Source organism: Ambystoma mexicanum, chromosome 4p (genome assembly GCF_040938575.1).
Source record: "Ambystoma mexicanum isolate Mex_15411 chromosome 4p, UKY_AmexF1_1, whole genome shotgun sequence".
Taxonomy (NCBI): Eukaryota; Metazoa; Chordata; class Amphibia; order Caudata; family Ambystomatidae; genus Ambystoma; species Ambystoma mexicanum.
Genome location: NC_090927.1, coordinates 844729512 through 844745170, shown reverse-complemented (window position 1 = coordinate 844745170; position 15659 = coordinate 844729512). Strand labels below are relative to the sequence as shown.

The window sequence follows — 15659 nt, the reverse complement described above, 5'->3', positions numbered from 1 at the left end:
ACTTCTCAATTATTTTTCAAATTTGGTATGTTTCCAAAATAATTGTATCCCGTTTTATAGCGGAAATGTTGGACAACATCATGAGGCCTGGAGCTACCTTTTTACATAGAATTAGCATACAGGTAGTGTGTTCATGGGTAATAAATCGACTTTCACATGTAATGCAGTACAGAGAATATTGAGTCCTTCAAGAGGCATGAAAGAAAACCATTATTGTGTTGATTGTTCTCTCCACCTCCCTGCAACAGACACAGGATGGATGAATTAAAGTTATCCTACCAGACATAGGAGTCCTGAATGGGCCCACCAGTCTTATATATCTCGCCTGATCGAGCCTGATCGAGCGATGAGCGTGGTATCATGTTGCAAGTGGCTGCATGGCTTAGCTTACTAAATGCAAATGCATAAGAGTAATATTCTTAGCATTCCTAGAGCCTACGGCCACACCACACTGAATGCACCCGATCTCGTCTGATCTCGGAAGTTAAGCAGTGTCAGGCCTAGTTAGTACCTGGATGGGAGACTGCCTGGGAATACCAGGTGCTGTAGGCTTTTTTGTGCTCCAAGTTCAGGAAGTGAGCCCTTTCTCAATTGCCTTTTAAAACTGCAAGGTCTAGCCGACTAGATGCTTAAAAGTACAAAACTCACAAGCCCCAGAGCCTACGGCCACACCACACTGAATGTGCCTGATCTCGTCTGATCTCGGAAGCTAAGCAGTGTCGGGCCTCGTTAGTACCTGGATGGGAGACCGCCTGGGAATACCAGGTGCTGTAGGCTTTTTTGTGCTCCAAGTTCAGGAAGTGAGCCATTTCTCAATTGCCTTTCAAAACTGCAAGGTCTAGCTGACTAGATGCTTAAAAGTACAAAACTCACTAGGCCCAGAGCCTACGGCCACACCACACTGATTGCGCCCGATCTCGTCTGATCTCGGAAGCTAAGCAGTGTCGGGCCTAGTTAGTACCTGGATGGGAGACCACCTGGGAATACCAGGTGCTGTAGGCTTTTTTGTACTCCAAGTTCAGGAAGTGAGCCATTTCACAATTGCCTTTCAAAACTGCAAGGTCTAGCCGACTAGATGCTTAAAAGTACAAAACTCACTAGGCCCAGAGCCTACGGCCACACCACACTGAATGCGCCCAATCTCGGAAGCTAAGCAGGGTCAGGCCTAGTTAGTACCTGGATGGGAGACTGCCTGGGAATACCAGGTGCTGTAGGCTTTTTTGTGCTCCATGATTAGTAATTGCGCAAATTCTCAATTATTTTTCAAATTTGGTATGTTTCCAAAATAATTGTATCCCGTTTTATAGCGGAAATGTTGGACAACATCATGAGGGCTGGAGCTACCTTTTTACATAGAATTAGCATACAGGTAGTGTGTTCATGGGTAATAAATCGACTTTCACATGTAATGCAGTACAGAGAATATTGAGTCCTTCAAGAGGCATGAAAGAAACCCATTATTGTGTTGATTGTTCTCTCCACCTCCCTGCAACAGACACAGGATGGATGAATTAAAGTTATCCTACCAGACATAGGAGTCCTGAATGGGCCCACCAGTCTTATATATCTCGCCTGATCGAGCCTGATCGAGCGATGAGCGTGGTATCATGTTGCAAGTGGCTGCATGGCTTAGCTTACTAAATGCAAATGCATAAGAGTAATATTCTTAGCATTCCTAGAGCCTACGGCCACACCACACTGAATGCACCCGATCTCGTCTGATCTCGGAAGTTAAGCAGTGTCAGACCTAGTTAGTACCTGGATGGGAGACCGCCTGGGAATACCAGGTGCTGTAGGCTTTTTTGTGCTCCAAGTTCAGGAAGTGAGCCCTTTCTCAATTGCCTTTTAAAACTGCAAGGTCTAGCCGACTAGATGCTTAAAAGTACAAAACTCACTAGGCCCAGAGCCTAAGGCCACACCACACTGAATGCGCCTGATCTCGTCTGATCTCAGAAGCTAAGCAGTGTCGGGCCTAGTTAGTACCTGGATGGGAGACCGCCTGGGAATACCAGGTGCTGTAGGCTTTTTTGTACTCCAAGTTCAGGAAGTGAGCCATTTCTCAATTGCCTTTCAAAACTGCAAGGTCTAGCCGACTAGATGCTTAAAAGTACAAAACTCACAAGGCCCAGAGCCTACGGCCACATCACACTGAATGCGCCCGATCTCGTCTGATCTCGGAAGCTAAGCAGTGTCGGGCCTTGTTAGTACCTGGATGGGAGACCGCCTGGGAATACCAGGTGCTGTAGGCTTTTTTGTGCTCCAAGTTCAGGAAGTGAGCCATTTCACAATTGCCTTTCAAAACTGCAAGGTCTAGCCGACTAGATGCTTAAAAGTACAAAACTCACAAGGCCCAGAGCCTACGGCCACACCACACTGAATGCGTCTGATCTCGGAAGCTAAGCAGTGTAGGGCCTCGTTAGTACCTGGATGGGAGACTGCCTGGGAATACCAGGTGCTGTAGGCTTTTTTGTGCTCCATGATTAGTAATTGCGCAACTTCTCAATTATTTTTCAAATTTGGTATGTTTCCAAAATAATTGTATCCCGTTTTATAGCGGAAATGTTGGACAACATCATGAGGGCTGGAGCTACCTTTTTACATAGAATTAGCATACAGGTAGTGTGTTCATGGGTAATAAATCGACTTTCACATGTAATGCAGTACAGAGAATATTGAGTCCTTCAAGAGGCATGAAAGAAAACCATTATTGTGTTGATTGTTCTCTCCACCTCCCTGCAACAGACACAGGATGGATGAATTAAAGTTATCCTACCAGACATAGGAGTCCTGAATGGGCCCACCAGTCTTATATATCTCGCCTGATCGAGCCTGATCGAGCGATGAGCGTGGTATCATGTTGCAAGTGGCTGCATGGCTTAGCTTACTAAATGCAAATGCATAAGAGTAATATTCTTAGCATTCCTAGAGCCTACGGCCACACCACACTGAATGCACCCGATCTCGTCTGATCTCGGAAGTTAAGCAGTGTCAGGCCTAGTTAGTACCTGGATGGGAGAAGGCCTGGGAATACCAGGTGCTGTAGGCTTTTTTGTGCTCCAAGTTCAGGAAGTGAGGCCTTTCTCAATTGCCTTTTAAAACTGCAAGGTCTAGCCGACTAGATGCTTAAAAGTACAAAACTCACTAGGCCCAGAGCCTACGGCCACACCACACTGAATGCGCCTGATCTCGTCTGATCTCAGAAGCTAAGCAGTGTCGGGCCTAGTTAGTACCTGGATGGGAGACCACCTGGGAATACCAGGTGCTGTAGGCTTTTTTGTGCTCCAAGTTCAGGAAGTGAGCCATTTCACAATTGCCTTTCAAAACTGCAAGGTCTAGCCGACTAGATGCTTAAAAGTACAAAACTCACTCGGCCCAGAGCCTACGGCCACACCACACTGAATGCGCCTGATCTCGTCTGATCTCAGAAGCTAAGCAGTGTCGGGCCTAATTAGTACCTGGATGGGAGACCGCCTGGGAATACCAGGTGCTGTAGGCTTTTTTGTACTCCAAGTTCAGGAAGTGAGCCATTTCTCAATTGCCTTTCAAAACTGCAAGGTCTAGCCGACTAGATGCTTAAAAGTACAAAACTCACAAGGCCCAGAGCCTACGGCCACACCACACTGAATGCGCCCGAACTCGTCTGATCTCGGAAGCTAAGCAGTGTCGGGCCTCGTTAGTACCTGGATGGGAGACCGCCTGGGAATACCAGGTGCTGTAGGCTTTTTTGTGCTCCAAGTTCAGGAAGTGAGCCATTTCACAATTGCCTTTCAAAACTGCAAGGTCTAGCCGACTAGATGCTTAAAAGTACAAAACTCACAAGGCCCAGAGCCTACGGCCACACCACACTGAATGCGTCTGATCTCAGAAGCTAAGCAGTGTAGGGCCTCGTTAGTACCTGGATGGGAGACCACCTGGGAATACCAGGTGCTGTAGGCTTTTTTGTGCTCCAAGTTCAGGAAGTGAGCCATTTCACAATTGCCTTTCAAAACTGCAAGGTCTAGCCGACTAGATGCTTAAAAGTACAAAACTCACTAGGCCCAGAGCCTACGGCCACACCACACTGAATGCGCCCGATCTCGGAAGCTAAGCAGGGTCGGGCCTAGTTAGTACGTGGATGGGAGACTGCCTGGGAATACCAGGTGCTGTAGGCTTTTTTGTGCTCCATGATTAGTAATTGCACAACTTCTCAATTATTTTTCAAATTTGGTATGTTTCCAAAATAATTGTATCCCGTTTTATAGCGGAAATGTTGGACAACATCATGAGGGCTGGAGCTACCTTTTTACATAGAATTAGCATACAGGTAGTGTGTTCATGGGTAATAAATCGACTTTCACATGTAATGCAGTACAGAGAATATTGAGTCCTTCAAGAGGCATGAAAGAAACCCATTATTGTGTTGATTGTTCTCTCCACCTCCCTGCAACAGACACAGGATGGATGAATTAAAGTTATCCTACCAGACATAGGAGTCCTGAATGGGCCCACCAGTCTTATATATCTCGCCTGATCGAGCGATGAGCGTGGTATCATGTTGCAAGTGGCTGCATGGCTTAGCTTACTAAATGCAAATGCATAAGAGTAATATTCTTAGCATTCCTAGAGCCTACGGCCACACCACACTGAATGCACCCGATCTCGTCTGATCTCGGAAGTTAAGCAGTGTCAGGCCTAGTTAGTACCTGGATGGGAGACCGCCTGGGAATACCAGGTGCTGTAGGCTTTTTTGTGCTCCAAGTTCAGGAAGTGAGCCCTTTCTCAATTGCCTTTTAAAACTGCAAGGTCTAGCCGACTAGATGCTTAAAAGTACAAAACTCACTAGGCCCAGAGCCTACGGCCACACCACACTGAATGTGCCTGATCTCGTCTGATCTCGGAAGCTAAGCAGTGTCGGGCCTTGTTAGTACCTGGATGGGAGACCGCCTGGGAATACCAGGTGCTGTAGGCTTTTTTGTGCTCCAAGTTCAGGAAGTGAGCCATTTCTCAATTGCCTTTCAAAACTGCAAGGTCTAGCTGACTAGATGCTTAAAAGTACAAAACTCACTAGGCCCAGAGACTACGGACACACCACACTGATTGCGCCCGATCTCGTCTGATCTCGGAAGCTAAGCAGTGTCGGGCCTAGTTAGTACCTGGATGGGAGACCACCTGGGAATACCAGGTGCTGTAGGCTTTTTTGTGCTCCAAGTTCAGGAAGTGAGCCATTTCACAATTTCCTTTCAAAACTGCAAGGTCTAGCCGACTAGATGCTTAAAAGTACAAAACTCACTAGGCCCAGAGCCTACGGCCACACCACACTGAATGCGCCCGATCTCGGAAGCTAAGCAGGGTCGGGCCTAGTTAGTACGTGGATGGGAGACTGCCTGGGAATACCAGGTGCTGTAGGCTTTTTTGTGCTCCATGATTAGTAATTGCACAACTTCTCAATTATTTTTCAAATTTGGTATGTTTCCAAAATAATTGTATCCCGTTTTATAGCGGAAATGTTGGACAACATCATGAGGGCTGGAGCTACCTTTTTACATAGAATTAGCATACAGGTAGTGTGTTCATGGGTAATAAATCGACTTTCACATGTAATGCAGTACAGAGAATATTGAGTCCTTCAAGAGGCATGAAAGAAACCCATTATTGTGTTGATTGTTCTCTCCACCTCCCTGCAACAGACACAGGATGGATGAATTAAAGTTATCCTACCAGACATAGGAGTCCTGAATGGGCCCACCAGTCTTATATATCTCGCCTGATCGAGCCTGATCGAGCGATGAGCGTGGTATCATGTTGCAAGTGGCTGCATGGCTTAGCTTACTAAATGCAAATGCATAAGAGTAATATTCTTAGCATTCCTAGAGCCTACGGCCACACCACACTGATTGCACCCGATCTCGTCTGATCTCGGAAGTTAAGCAGTGTCAGGCCTAGTTAGTACCTGGATGGGAGACCGCCTGGGAATACCAGGTGCTGTAGGCTTTTTTGTGCTCCAAGTTCAGGAAGTGAGCCCTTTCTCAATTGCCTTTTAAAACTGCAAGGTCTAGCCGACTAGATGCTTAAAAGTACAAAACTCACTAGGCCCAGAGCCTACGGCCACACCACACTGAATGCGCCTGATCTCGTCTGATCTCAGAAGCTAAGCAGTGTCGGGCCTAGTTAATACCTGGATGGGAGACCGCCTGGGAATACCAGGTGCTGTAGGCTTTTTTGTACTCCAAGTTCAGGAAGTGAGCCATTTCTCAATTGCCTTTCAAAACTGCAAGGTCTAGCCGACTAGATGCTTAAAAGTACAAAACTCACTAGGCCCAGAGCCTATGGCCACACCACACTGAATGCGCCTGATCTCGTCTGATCTCAGAAGCTAAGCAGTGTCGGGCCTAGTTAGTACCTGGATGGGAGACCGCCTGGGAATACCAGGTGCTGTAGGCTTTTTTGTACTCCAAGTTCAGGAAGTGAGCCATTTCTCAATTGCCTTTCAAAACTGCAAGGTCTAGCCGACTAGATGCTTAAAAGTACAAAACTCACAAGGCCCAGAGCCTACGGCCACACCACACTGAATGCGCCCGATCTCGTCTGATCTCGGAAGCTAAGCAGTGTCGGGCCTCGTTAGTACCTGGATGGGAGACCGCCTGGGAATACAAGGTGCTGTAGGCTTTTTTGTGCTCCAAGTTCAGGAAGTGAGCCATTTCACAATTCCCTTTCAAAACTGCAAGGTCTAGCCGACTAGATGCTTAAAAGTACAAAACTCACTAGGCCCAGAGCCTACGGCCACACCACACTGAATGCGCCCGATCTCGGAAGCAGAGCAGGGTCAGGCCTAGTTAGTACCTGGATGGGAGACTGCCTGGGAATACCAGGTGCTGTAGGCTTTTTTGTGCTCCATGATTAGTAATTGCGCAACTTCTCAATTATTTTTCAAATTTGGTATGTTTCCAAAATAATTGTATCCCGTTTTATAGCGGAAATGTTGGACAACATCATGAGGGCTGGAGCTACCTTTTTACATAGAATTAGCATACAGGTAGTGTGTTCATGGGTAATAAATCGACTTTCACATGTAATGCAGTACAGAGAATATTGAGTCCTTCAAGAGGCATGAAAGAAACCCATTATTGTGTTGATTGTTCTCTCCACCTCCCTGCAACAGACACAGGATGGATGAATTAAAGTTATCCTACCAGACATAGGAGTCCTGAATGGGCCCACCAGTCTTATATATCTCGCCTGATCGAGCCTGATCGAGCGATGAGCGTGGTATCATGTTGCAAGTGGCTGCATGGCTTAGCTTACTAAATGCAAATGCATAAGAGTAATTTTCTTAGCATTCCTAGAGCCTACGGCCACACCACACTGAATGCGTCTGATCTTGGAAGTTAAGCAGTGTCAGGCCTAGTTAGTACCTGGATGGGAGACCGCCTGGGAATACCAGGTGCTGTAGGCTTTTTTGTGCTCCAAGTTCAGGAAGTGAGCCCTTTCTCAATTGCCTTTTAAAACTGCAAGGTCTAGCCGACTAGATGCTTAAAAGTACAAAACTCACAAGGCCCAGAGCCTACGGCCACACCACACTGAATGCGCCTGATCTCGTCTGATCTCGGAAGCTAAGCAGTGTCGGGCCTCGTTAGTACCTGGATGGGAGACCGCCTGGGAATACCAGGTGCTGTAGGCTTTTTTGTGCTCCAAGTTCAGGAAGTGAGCCATTTCTCAATTGACTTTCAAAACTGCAAGGTCTAGCTGACTAGATGCTTAAAAGTACAAAACTCACTAGGCCCAGAGCCTACGGCCACACCACACTGATTGCGCCCGATCTCGTCTGATCTCGGAAGCTAAGCAGTGTCGGGCCTAGTTAGTACCTGGATGGGAGACCACCTGGGAATACCAGGTGCTGTAGGCTTTTTTGTACTCCAAGTTCAGGAAGTGAGCCATTTCACAATTGCCTTTCAAAACTGCAAGGTCTAGCCGACTAGATGCTTAAAAGTACAAAACTCACTAGGCCCAGAGCCTACGGCCACACCACACTGAATGCGCCCGATCTCGGAAGCTAAGCAGGGTTGGGCCTAGTTAGTACCTGGATGGGAGACTGCCTGGGAATACCAGGTGCTGTAGGCTTTTTTGTGCTCCATGATTAGTAATTGCGCAACTTCTCAATTATTTTTCAAATTTGGTATGTTTCCAAAATAATTGTATCCCGTTTTATAGCGGAAATGTTGGACAACATCATGAGGGCTGGAGCTACCTTTTTACATAGAATTAGCATACAGGTAGTGTGTTCATGGGTAATAAATCGACTTTCACATGTAATGCAGTACAGAGAATATTGAGTCCTTCAAGAGGCATGAAAGAAACCCATTATTGTGTTGATTGTTCTCTCCACCTCCCTGCAACAGACACAGGATGGATGAATTAAAGTTATCCTACCAGACATAGGAGTCCTGAATGGGCCCACCAGTCTTATATATCTCGCCTGATCGAGCCTGATCGAGCGATGAGCGTGGTATCATGTTGCAAGTGGCTGCATGGCTTAGCTTACTAAATGCAAATGCATAAGAGTAATATTCTTAGCATTCCTAGAGCCTACGGCCACACCACACTGAATGCACCCGATCTCGTCTGATCTCGGAAGTTAAGCAGTGTCAGGCCTAGTTAGTACCTGGATGGGAGACCGCCTGGGAATACCAGGTGCTGTAGGCTTTTTTGTGCTCCAAGTTCAGGAAGTGAGCCCTTTCTCAACTGCCTTTTAAAACTGCAAGGTCTAGCCGACTAGATGCTTAAAAGTACAAAACTCACTAGGCCCAGAGCCTAAGGCCACACCACACTGAATGCGCCTGATCTCGTCTGATCTCAGAAGCTAAGCAGTGTCGGGCCTAGTTAGTACCTGGATGGGAGACTGCCTGGGAATACCAGGTGCTGTAGGCTTTTTTGTACTCCAAGTTCAGGAAGTGAGCCATTTCTCAATTGCCTTTCAAAACTGCAAGGTCTAGCCGACTAGATGCTTAAAAGTACAAAACTCACAAGGCCCAGAGCCTACGGCCACACCACACTGAATGCGCCCGATCTCGTCTGATCTCGGAAGCTAAGCAGTGTCGGGCCTTGTTAGTACCTGGATGGGAGACCGCCTGGGAATACCAGGTGCTGTAGGCTTTTTTGTGCTCCAAGTTCAGGAAGTGAGCCATTTCACAATTGCCTTTCAAAACTGCAAGGTCTAGCCGACTAGATGCTTAAAAGTACAAAACTCACAAGGCCCAGAGCCTACGGCCACACCACACTGAATGCGTCTGATCTCGGAAGCTAAGCAGTGTAGGGCCTCGTTAGTACCTGGATGGGAGACTGCCTGGGAATACCAGGTGCTGTAGGCTTCTTTGTGCTCCATGATTAGTAATTGCGCAACTTCTCAATTATTTTTCAAATTTGGTATGTTTCCAAAATAATTGTATCCCGTTTTATAGCGGAAATGTTGGACAACATCATGAGGGCTGGAGCTACCTTTTTACATAGAATTAGCATACAGGTAGTGTGTTCATGGGTAATAAATCGACTTTCACATGTAATGCAGTACAGAGAATATTGAGTCCTTCAAGAGGCATGAAAGAAAACCATTATTGTGTTGATTGTTCTCGCCACCTCCCTGCAACAGACACAGGATGGATGAATTAAAGTTATCCTACCAGACATAGGAGTCCTGAATGGGCCCACCAGTCTTATATATCTCGCCTGATCGAGCCTGATCGAGCGATGAGCGTGGTATCATGTTGCAAGTGGCTGCATGGCTTAGCTTACTAAATGCAAATGCATAAGAGTAATATTCTTAGCATTCCTAGAGCCTACGGCCACACCACACTGAATGCACCCGATCTCGTCTGATCTCGGAAGTTAAGCAGTGTCAGGCCTAGTTAGTACCTGGATGGGAGACCGCCTGGGAATACCAGGTGCTGTAGGCTTTTTTGTGCTCCAAGTTCAGGAAGTGAGCCCTTTCTCAATTGCCTTTTAAAACTGCAAGGTCTAGCCGACTAGATGCTTAAAAGTACAAAACTCACTAGGCCCAGAGCCTACGGCCACACCACACTGATTGCGCCTGATCTCGGAAGCTAAGCAGTGTCGGGCCTAGTTAGTACCTGGATGGGAGACCACCTGGGAATACCAGGTGCTGTAGGCTTTTTTGTGCTCCAAGTTCAGGAAGTGAGCCATTTCACAATTGCCTTTCAAAACTGCAAGGTCTAGCCGACTAGATGCTTAAAAGTACAAAACTCACTAGGCCCAGAGCCTACGGCCACACCACACTGAATGCGCCCGATCTCGTCTGATCTCGGAAGCTAAGCAGTGTCGGGCCTAGTTAGTACCTGGATGGGAGACCACCTGGGAATACGAGGTGCTGTAGGCTTTTTTGTGCTCCAAGTTCAGGAAGTGAGCCATTTCACAATTGCCTTTCAAAACTGCAAGGTCTAGCCGACTAGATGCTTAAAAGTACAAAACTCACAAGGCCCAGAGCCTACGGCCACACCACACTGAATGCGCCAGATCTCGTCTGATCTCGGAAGCTAAGCAGTGTCGGGCCTTGTTAGTACCTGGATGGGAGACCGCCTGGGAATACCAGGTGCTGTAGCCATTTTTGTGCTCCAAGTTCAGGAAGTGAGCCATTTCACAATTGTCTTTCAAAACTGCAAGGTCTAGCCGACTAGATGCTTAAAAGTACAAAACTCACAAGGCCCAGAGCCTACGGCCACACCACACTGAATGCGTCTGATCTCGGAAGCTAAGCAGTGTAGGGCCTCTTTAGTACCTGGATGGGAGACTGCCTGGGAATACCAGGTGCTGTAGGCTTTTTTGTGCTCCATGATTAGTAATTGCGCAACTTCTCAATTATTTTTCAAATTTGGTATGTTTCCAAAATAATTGTATCCCGTTTTATAGCGGAAATGTTGGACAACATCATGAGGGCTGGAGCTACCTTTTTACATAGAATTAGCATACAGGTAGTGTGTTCATGGGTAATAAATCGACTTTCACATGTAATGCAGTACAGAGAATATTGAGTCCTTCAAGAGGCATGAAAGAAAACCATTATTGTGTTGATTGTTCTCGCCACCTCCCTGCAACAGACACAGGATGGATGAATTAAAGTTATCCTACCAGACATAGGAGTCCTGAATGGGCCCACCAGTCTTATATATCTCGCCTGATCGAGCCTGATCGAGCGATGAGCGTGGTATCATGTTGCAAGTGGCTGCATGGCTTAGCTTACTAAATGCAAATGCATAAGAGTAATATTCTTAGCATTCCTAGAGCCTACGGCCACACCACACTGAATGCACCCGATCTCGTCTGATCTCGGAAGTTAAGCAGTGTCAGGCCTAGTTAGTACCTGGATGGGAGACCGCCTGGGAATACCAGGTGCTGTAGGCTTTTTTGTGCTCCAAGTTCAGGAAGTGAGCCCTTTCTCAATTGCCTTTTAAAACTGCAAGGTCTAGCCGACTAGATGCTTAAAAGTACAAAACTCACTAGGCCCAGAGCCTACGGCCACACCACACTGAATGCGCCTGATCTCGTCTGATCTCAGAAGCTAAGCAGTGTCGGGCCTAGTTAGTACCTGGATGGGAGACCACCTGGGAATACCAGGTGCTGTAGGCTTTTTTGTGCTCCAAGTTCAGGAAGTGAGCCATTTCACAATTGCCTTTCAAAACTGCAAGGTCTAGCCGACTAGATGCTTAAAAGTACAAAACTCACTAGGCCCAGAGCCTACGGCCACACCACACTGAATGCGCCCGATCTCGGAAGCTAAGCAGTGTCGGGCCTAGTTAGTACCTGGATGGGAGACCACCTGGGAATAACAGGTGCTGTAGGCTTTTTTGTGCTCCAAGTTCAGGAAGTGAGCCATTTCACAATTGCCTTTCAAAACTGCAAGGTCTAGCCGACTAGATGCTTAAAAGTACAAACTCACTAGGCCCAGAGCCTACGGCCACACCACACTGAATGCTCCCGATCTCGCAAGCTAAGCAGGGTCGGGCCTAGTTAGTACCTGGATGGGAGACTGCCTGGGAATACCAGGTGCTGTAGGCTTTTTTTGTGCTCCATGATTAGTAATTGCGCAACTTCTCAATTATTTTTCAAATTTGGTATGTTTCCAAAATAATTGTATCCCGTTTTATAGCGGAAATGTTGGACAACATCATGAGGGCTGGAGCTACCTTTTTACATAGAATTAGCATACAGGTAGTGTGTTCATGGGTAATAAATCGACTTTCACATGTAATGCAGTACAGAGAATATTGAGTCCTTCAAGAGGCATGAAAGAAAACCATTATTGTGTTGATTGTTCTCTCCACCTCCCTGCAACAGACACAGGATGGATGAATTAAAGTTATCCTACCAGACATAGGAGTCCTGAATGGGCCCACCAGTCTTATATATCTCGCCTGATCGAGCCTGATCGAGCGATGAGCGTGGTATCATGTTGCAAGTGGCTGCATGGCTTAGCTTACTAAATGCAAATGCATAAGAGTAATATTCTTAGCATTCCTAGAGCCTACGGCCACACCACACTGAATGCGTCTGATCTTGGAAGTTAAGCAGTGTCAGGCCTAGTTAGTACCTGGATGGGAGACCGCCTGGGAATACCAGGTGCTGTAGGCTTTTTTGTGCTCCAAGTTCAGGAAGTGAGCCCTTTCTCAATTGCCTTTTAAAACTGCAAGGTCTAGCCGACTAGATGCTTAAAAGTACAAAACTCACAAGGCCCAGAGCCTACGGCCACACCACACTGAATGCGCCTGATCTCGTCTGATCTCGGAAGCTAAGCAGTGTCGGGCCTCGTTAGTACCTGGATGGGAGACCACCTGGGAATACCAGGTGCTGTAGGCTTTTTTGTGCTCCAAGTTCAGGAAGTGAGCCATTTCTCAATTGCCTTTCAAAACTGCAAGGTCTAGCTGACTAGATGCTTAAAAGTACAAAACTCACAAGGCCCAGAGCCTGCGGCCACACCACACTGAATGCGCCCCATCTCGTCTGATCTCGGAAGCTAAGCAGTGTCGGGCCTCGTTAGTACCTGGATGGGAGACCGCCTGGGAATACCAGGTGCTGTAGGCTTTTTTGTGCTCCAAGTTCAGGAAGTGAGCCATTTCTCAATTGCCTTTCAAAACTGCAAGGTCTAGCTGACTAGATGCTTAAAAGTACAAAACTCACTAGGCCCAGAGCCTACGGCCACACCACACTGATTGCGCCCGATCTCGTCTGATCTCGGAAGCTACGCAGTGTCGGGCCTAGTTAGTACCTGGATGGGAGACCACCTGGGAATACCAGGTGCTGTAGGCTTTTTTGTACTCCAAGTTCAGGAAGTGAGCCATTTCACAATTGCCTTTCAAAACTGCAAGGTCTAGCCGACTAGATGCTTAAAAGTACAAAACTCACTAGGCCCAGAGCCTACGGCCACACCACACTGAATGCGCCCGATCTCGGAAGCTAAGCAGGGTCGGGCCTAGTTAGTACCTGGATGGGAGACTGCCTGGGAATACCAGGTGCTGTAGGCTTTTTTGTGCTCCATGATTAGTAATTGCGCAACTTCTCAATTATTTTTCAAATTTGGTATGTTTCCAAAATAATTGTATCCCGTTTTATAGCGGAAATGTTGGACAACATCATGAGGGCTGGAGCTACCTTTTTACATAGAATTAGCATACAGGTAGTGTGTTCATGGGTAATAAATCGACTTTCACATGTAATGCAGTACAGAGAATATTGAGTCCTTCAAGAGGCATGAAAGAAACCCATTATTGTGTTGATTGTTCTCTCCACCTCCCTGCAACAGACACAGGATGGATGAATTAAAGTTATCCTACCAGACATAGGAGTCCTGAATGGGCCCACCAGTCTTATATATCTCGCCTGATCGAGCCTGATCGAGCGATGAGCGTGGTATCATGTTGCAAGTGGCTGCATGGCTTAGCTTACTAAATGCAAATGCATAAGAGTAATATTCTTAGCATTCCTAGAGCCTACGGCCACACCACACTGAATGCACCCGATCTCGTCTGATCTCGGAAGTTAAGCAGTGTCAGGCCTAGTTAGTACCTGGATGGGAGACCGCCTGGGAATACCAGGTGCTGTAGGCTTTTTTGTGCTCCAAGTTCAGGAAGTGAGCCCTTTCTCAATTGCCTTTTAAAACTGCAAGGTCTAGCCGATTAGATGCTTAAAAGTACAAAACTCACTAGGCCCAGAGCCTAAGGCCACACCACACTGAATGCGCCTGATCTCGTCTGATCTCAGAAGCTAAGCAGTGTCGGGCCTAGTTAGTACCTGGATGGGAGACCGCCTGGGAATACCAGGTGCTGTAGGCTTTTTTGTACTCCAAGTTCAGGAAGTGAGCCATTTCTCAATTGCCTTTCAAAACTGCAAGGTCTAGCCGACTAGATGCTTAAAAGTACAAAACTCACAAGGCCCAGAGCCTACGGCCACACCACACTGAGTGCGCCCGATCTCGTCTGATCTCGGAAGCTCAGCAGTGTCGGGCCTTGTTAGTACCTGGATGGGAGACGGCCTGGGAATACCAGGTGCTGTAGGCTTTTTTGTGCTCCAAGTTCAGGAAGTGAGCCATTTCACAATTTCCTTTCAAAACTGCAAGGTCTAGCCGACTAGATGCTTAAAAGTACAAAACTCACAAGGCCCAGAGCCTACGGCCACACCACAATGAATGCGTCTGATCTCGGAAGCTAAGCAGTGTAGGGCCTCGTTAGTACCTGGATGGGAGACTGCCTGGGAATACCAGGTGCTGTAGGCTTTTTTGTGCTCCATGATTAGTAATTGCGCAACTTCTCAATTATTTTTCAAATTTGGTATGTTTCCAAAATAATTGTATCCCGTTTTATAGCGGAAATGTTGGACAACATCATGAGGGCTGGAGCTACCTTTTTACATAGAATTAGCATACAGGTAGTGTGTTCATGGGTAATAAATCGACTTTCACATGTAATGCAGTACAGAGAATATTGAGTCCTTCAAGAGGCATGAAAGAAAACCATTATTGTGTTGATTGTTCTCGCCACCTCCCTGCAACAGACACAGGATGGATGAATTAAAGTTATCCTACCAGACATAGGAGTCCTGAATGGGCCCACCAGTCTTATATATCTCGCCTGATCGAGCCTGATCGAGCGATGAGCGTGGTATCATGTTGCAAGTGGCTGCATGGCTTAGCTTACTAAATGCAAATGCATAAGAGTAATATTCTTAGCATTCCTAGAGCCTACGGCCACACCACACTGAATGCACCCGATCTCGTCTGATCTCGGAAGTTAAGCAGTGTCAGGCCTAGTTAGTACCTGGATGGGAGACCGCCTGGGAATACCAGGTGCTGTAGGCTTTTTTGTGCTCCAAGTTCAGGAAGTGAGCCCTTTCTCAATTGCCTTTTAAAACTGCAAGGTCTAGCCGACTAGATGCTTAAAAGTACAAAACTCACTAGGCCCAGAGCCTACGGCCACACCACACTGAATGCGCCTGATCTCGTCTGATCTCAGAAGCTAAGCAGTGTCGGGCCTAGTTAGTACCTGGATGGGAGACCACCTGGGAATACCAGGTGCTGTAAGCTTTTTTGTGCTCCAAGTTCAGGAAGTGAGCCATTTCACAATTGCCTTTCAAAACTGCAAGGTCTAGCCGACTAGATGCTTAAAAGTACAAAACTCACTAGT

General features: G+C 46.9%; 33 non-coding genes and 18 pseudogenes across 33 annotated transcripts; all 51 read left to right on the top strand.

Moving 5' to 3' along the window:
- Positions 1–433: 433 nt before the first annotated feature.
- LOC138463451 (5S ribosomal RNA) lies at positions 434–552 on the top strand. The gene has a single exon (XR_011266038.1). It is a non-coding gene; the product is annotated as a 5S ribosomal RNA (ribosomal RNA).
- A 106-nt stretch (positions 553–658) lies between these two features.
- Positions 659–777, top strand: LOC138453940 (5S ribosomal RNA). The gene has a single exon (XR_011260639.1). It is a non-coding gene; the product is annotated as a 5S ribosomal RNA (ribosomal RNA).
- A 106-nt stretch (positions 778–883) lies between these two features.
- LOC138460564 (5S ribosomal RNA) lies at positions 884–1002 on the top strand. The gene has a single exon (XR_011263246.1). It is a non-coding gene; the product is annotated as a 5S ribosomal RNA (ribosomal RNA).
- A 106-nt stretch (positions 1003–1108) lies between these two features.
- Positions 1109–1217, top strand: LOC138459602 (5S ribosomal RNA; annotated as a pseudogene).
- A 463-nt stretch (positions 1218–1680) lies between these two features.
- On the top strand, positions 1681–1799 carry LOC138462989 (5S ribosomal RNA). The gene has a single exon (XR_011265576.1). It is a non-coding gene; the product is annotated as a 5S ribosomal RNA (ribosomal RNA).
- Positions 1800–1905: 106 nt separating this feature from the next.
- On the top strand, positions 1906–2024 carry LOC138464914 (5S ribosomal RNA). Its single transcript, XR_011267491.1, has one exon. It is a non-coding gene; the product is annotated as a 5S ribosomal RNA (ribosomal RNA).
- A 106-nt stretch (positions 2025–2130) lies between these two features.
- LOC138463185 (5S ribosomal RNA) lies at positions 2131–2249 on the top strand. Its single transcript, XR_011265772.1, has one exon. It is a non-coding gene; the product is annotated as a 5S ribosomal RNA (ribosomal RNA).
- Positions 2250–2355: 106 nt separating this feature from the next.
- LOC138458678 (5S ribosomal RNA) lies at positions 2356–2464 on the top strand (annotated as a pseudogene).
- A 463-nt stretch (positions 2465–2927) lies between these two features.
- LOC138455489 (5S ribosomal RNA) lies at positions 2928–3046 on the top strand (annotated as a pseudogene).
- A 106-nt stretch (positions 3047–3152) lies between these two features.
- Positions 3153–3271, top strand: LOC138463216 (5S ribosomal RNA). The gene has a single exon (XR_011265802.1). It is a non-coding gene; the product is annotated as a 5S ribosomal RNA (ribosomal RNA).
- A 106-nt stretch (positions 3272–3377) lies between these two features.
- Positions 3378–3496, top strand: LOC138461050 (5S ribosomal RNA). Its single transcript, XR_011263693.1, has one exon. It is a non-coding gene; the product is annotated as a 5S ribosomal RNA (ribosomal RNA).
- A 106-nt stretch (positions 3497–3602) lies between these two features.
- Positions 3603–3721, top strand: LOC138464599 (5S ribosomal RNA). The gene has a single exon (XR_011267177.1). It is a non-coding gene; the product is annotated as a 5S ribosomal RNA (ribosomal RNA).
- Positions 3722–3827: 106 nt separating this feature from the next.
- LOC138456494 (5S ribosomal RNA) lies at positions 3828–3936 on the top strand (annotated as a pseudogene).
- Positions 3937–4042: 106 nt separating this feature from the next.
- Positions 4043–4151, top strand: LOC138458156 (5S ribosomal RNA; annotated as a pseudogene).
- A 453-nt stretch (positions 4152–4604) lies between these two features.
- On the top strand, positions 4605–4723 carry LOC138461540 (5S ribosomal RNA). Its single transcript, XR_011264154.1, has one exon. It is a non-coding gene; the product is annotated as a 5S ribosomal RNA (ribosomal RNA).
- A 106-nt stretch (positions 4724–4829) lies between these two features.
- Positions 4830–4948, top strand: LOC138464940 (5S ribosomal RNA). Its single transcript, XR_011267515.1, has one exon. It is a non-coding gene; the product is annotated as a 5S ribosomal RNA (ribosomal RNA).
- A 106-nt stretch (positions 4949–5054) lies between these two features.
- Positions 5055–5173, top strand: LOC138454455 (5S ribosomal RNA). Its single transcript, XR_011261132.1, has one exon. It is a non-coding gene; the product is annotated as a 5S ribosomal RNA (ribosomal RNA).
- Positions 5174–5279: 106 nt separating this feature from the next.
- LOC138458155 (5S ribosomal RNA) lies at positions 5280–5388 on the top strand (annotated as a pseudogene).
- Positions 5389–5851: 463 nt separating this feature from the next.
- LOC138462530 (5S ribosomal RNA) lies at positions 5852–5970 on the top strand. Its single transcript, XR_011265125.1, has one exon. It is a non-coding gene; the product is annotated as a 5S ribosomal RNA (ribosomal RNA).
- A 106-nt stretch (positions 5971–6076) lies between these two features.
- LOC138463274 (5S ribosomal RNA) lies at positions 6077–6195 on the top strand. The gene has a single exon (XR_011265861.1). It is a non-coding gene; the product is annotated as a 5S ribosomal RNA (ribosomal RNA).
- A 106-nt stretch (positions 6196–6301) lies between these two features.
- On the top strand, positions 6302–6420 carry LOC138461747 (5S ribosomal RNA). Its single transcript, XR_011264353.1, has one exon. It is a non-coding gene; the product is annotated as a 5S ribosomal RNA (ribosomal RNA).
- Positions 6421–6526: 106 nt separating this feature from the next.
- On the top strand, positions 6527–6645 carry LOC138461897 (5S ribosomal RNA). Its single transcript, XR_011264503.1, has one exon. It is a non-coding gene; the product is annotated as a 5S ribosomal RNA (ribosomal RNA).
- Positions 6646–6751: 106 nt separating this feature from the next.
- Positions 6752–6860, top strand: LOC138459799 (5S ribosomal RNA; annotated as a pseudogene).
- A 463-nt stretch (positions 6861–7323) lies between these two features.
- Positions 7324–7432, top strand: LOC138459195 (5S ribosomal RNA; annotated as a pseudogene).
- A 106-nt stretch (positions 7433–7538) lies between these two features.
- LOC138463788 (5S ribosomal RNA) lies at positions 7539–7657 on the top strand. The gene has a single exon (XR_011266372.1). It is a non-coding gene; the product is annotated as a 5S ribosomal RNA (ribosomal RNA).
- Positions 7658–7763: 106 nt separating this feature from the next.
- LOC138460562 (5S ribosomal RNA) lies at positions 7764–7882 on the top strand. Its single transcript, XR_011263244.1, has one exon. It is a non-coding gene; the product is annotated as a 5S ribosomal RNA (ribosomal RNA).
- Positions 7883–7988: 106 nt separating this feature from the next.
- On the top strand, positions 7989–8097 carry LOC138456439 (5S ribosomal RNA; annotated as a pseudogene).
- A 463-nt stretch (positions 8098–8560) lies between these two features.
- Positions 8561–8679, top strand: LOC138461539 (5S ribosomal RNA). The gene has a single exon (XR_011264153.1). It is a non-coding gene; the product is annotated as a 5S ribosomal RNA (ribosomal RNA).
- A 106-nt stretch (positions 8680–8785) lies between these two features.
- LOC138454639 (5S ribosomal RNA) lies at positions 8786–8904 on the top strand. The gene has a single exon (XR_011261307.1). It is a non-coding gene; the product is annotated as a 5S ribosomal RNA (ribosomal RNA).
- A 106-nt stretch (positions 8905–9010) lies between these two features.
- Positions 9011–9129, top strand: LOC138461126 (5S ribosomal RNA). Its single transcript, XR_011263762.1, has one exon. It is a non-coding gene; the product is annotated as a 5S ribosomal RNA (ribosomal RNA).
- A 106-nt stretch (positions 9130–9235) lies between these two features.
- Positions 9236–9344, top strand: LOC138458677 (5S ribosomal RNA; annotated as a pseudogene).
- Positions 9345–9807: 463 nt separating this feature from the next.
- Positions 9808–9926, top strand: LOC138461538 (5S ribosomal RNA). The gene has a single exon (XR_011264152.1). It is a non-coding gene; the product is annotated as a 5S ribosomal RNA (ribosomal RNA).
- Positions 9927–10032: 106 nt separating this feature from the next.
- On the top strand, positions 10033–10141 carry LOC138456207 (5S ribosomal RNA; annotated as a pseudogene).
- A 106-nt stretch (positions 10142–10247) lies between these two features.
- LOC138461189 (5S ribosomal RNA) lies at positions 10248–10366 on the top strand. The gene has a single exon (XR_011263820.1). It is a non-coding gene; the product is annotated as a 5S ribosomal RNA (ribosomal RNA).
- A 106-nt stretch (positions 10367–10472) lies between these two features.
- On the top strand, positions 10473–10591 carry LOC138455031 (5S ribosomal RNA). The gene has a single exon (XR_011261678.1). It is a non-coding gene; the product is annotated as a 5S ribosomal RNA (ribosomal RNA).
- Positions 10592–10697: 106 nt separating this feature from the next.
- Positions 10698–10806, top strand: LOC138459237 (5S ribosomal RNA; annotated as a pseudogene).
- A 463-nt stretch (positions 10807–11269) lies between these two features.
- LOC138461535 (5S ribosomal RNA) lies at positions 11270–11388 on the top strand. Its single transcript, XR_011264150.1, has one exon. It is a non-coding gene; the product is annotated as a 5S ribosomal RNA (ribosomal RNA).
- A 106-nt stretch (positions 11389–11494) lies between these two features.
- LOC138463204 (5S ribosomal RNA) lies at positions 11495–11613 on the top strand. Its single transcript, XR_011265790.1, has one exon. It is a non-coding gene; the product is annotated as a 5S ribosomal RNA (ribosomal RNA).
- Positions 11614–11719: 106 nt separating this feature from the next.
- On the top strand, positions 11720–11828 carry LOC138456047 (5S ribosomal RNA; annotated as a pseudogene).
- Positions 11829–11933: 105 nt separating this feature from the next.
- LOC138458843 (5S ribosomal RNA) lies at positions 11934–12042 on the top strand (annotated as a pseudogene).
- A 464-nt stretch (positions 12043–12506) lies between these two features.
- Positions 12507–12615, top strand: LOC138459194 (5S ribosomal RNA; annotated as a pseudogene).
- Positions 12616–12721: 106 nt separating this feature from the next.
- On the top strand, positions 12722–12840 carry LOC138463471 (5S ribosomal RNA). The gene has a single exon (XR_011266058.1). It is a non-coding gene; the product is annotated as a 5S ribosomal RNA (ribosomal RNA).
- A 106-nt stretch (positions 12841–12946) lies between these two features.
- Positions 12947–13065, top strand: LOC138455214 (5S ribosomal RNA). The gene has a single exon (XR_011261855.1). It is a non-coding gene; the product is annotated as a 5S ribosomal RNA (ribosomal RNA).
- Positions 13066–13171: 106 nt separating this feature from the next.
- On the top strand, positions 13172–13290 carry LOC138464930 (5S ribosomal RNA). Its single transcript, XR_011267505.1, has one exon. It is a non-coding gene; the product is annotated as a 5S ribosomal RNA (ribosomal RNA).
- Positions 13291–13396: 106 nt separating this feature from the next.
- On the top strand, positions 13397–13505 carry LOC138457169 (5S ribosomal RNA; annotated as a pseudogene).
- A 463-nt stretch (positions 13506–13968) lies between these two features.
- On the top strand, positions 13969–14087 carry LOC138461534 (5S ribosomal RNA). Its single transcript, XR_011264149.1, has one exon. It is a non-coding gene; the product is annotated as a 5S ribosomal RNA (ribosomal RNA).
- A 106-nt stretch (positions 14088–14193) lies between these two features.
- Positions 14194–14312, top strand: LOC138464913 (5S ribosomal RNA). Its single transcript, XR_011267490.1, has one exon. It is a non-coding gene; the product is annotated as a 5S ribosomal RNA (ribosomal RNA).
- A 106-nt stretch (positions 14313–14418) lies between these two features.
- Positions 14419–14537, top strand: LOC138455661 (5S ribosomal RNA; annotated as a pseudogene).
- A 106-nt stretch (positions 14538–14643) lies between these two features.
- Positions 14644–14752, top strand: LOC138459410 (5S ribosomal RNA; annotated as a pseudogene).
- Positions 14753–15215: 463 nt separating this feature from the next.
- On the top strand, positions 15216–15334 carry LOC138461533 (5S ribosomal RNA). The gene has a single exon (XR_011264148.1). It is a non-coding gene; the product is annotated as a 5S ribosomal RNA (ribosomal RNA).
- A 106-nt stretch (positions 15335–15440) lies between these two features.
- Positions 15441–15559, top strand: LOC138462819 (5S ribosomal RNA). Its single transcript, XR_011265407.1, has one exon. It is a non-coding gene; the product is annotated as a 5S ribosomal RNA (ribosomal RNA).
- Positions 15560–15659: the final 100 nt, after the last annotated feature.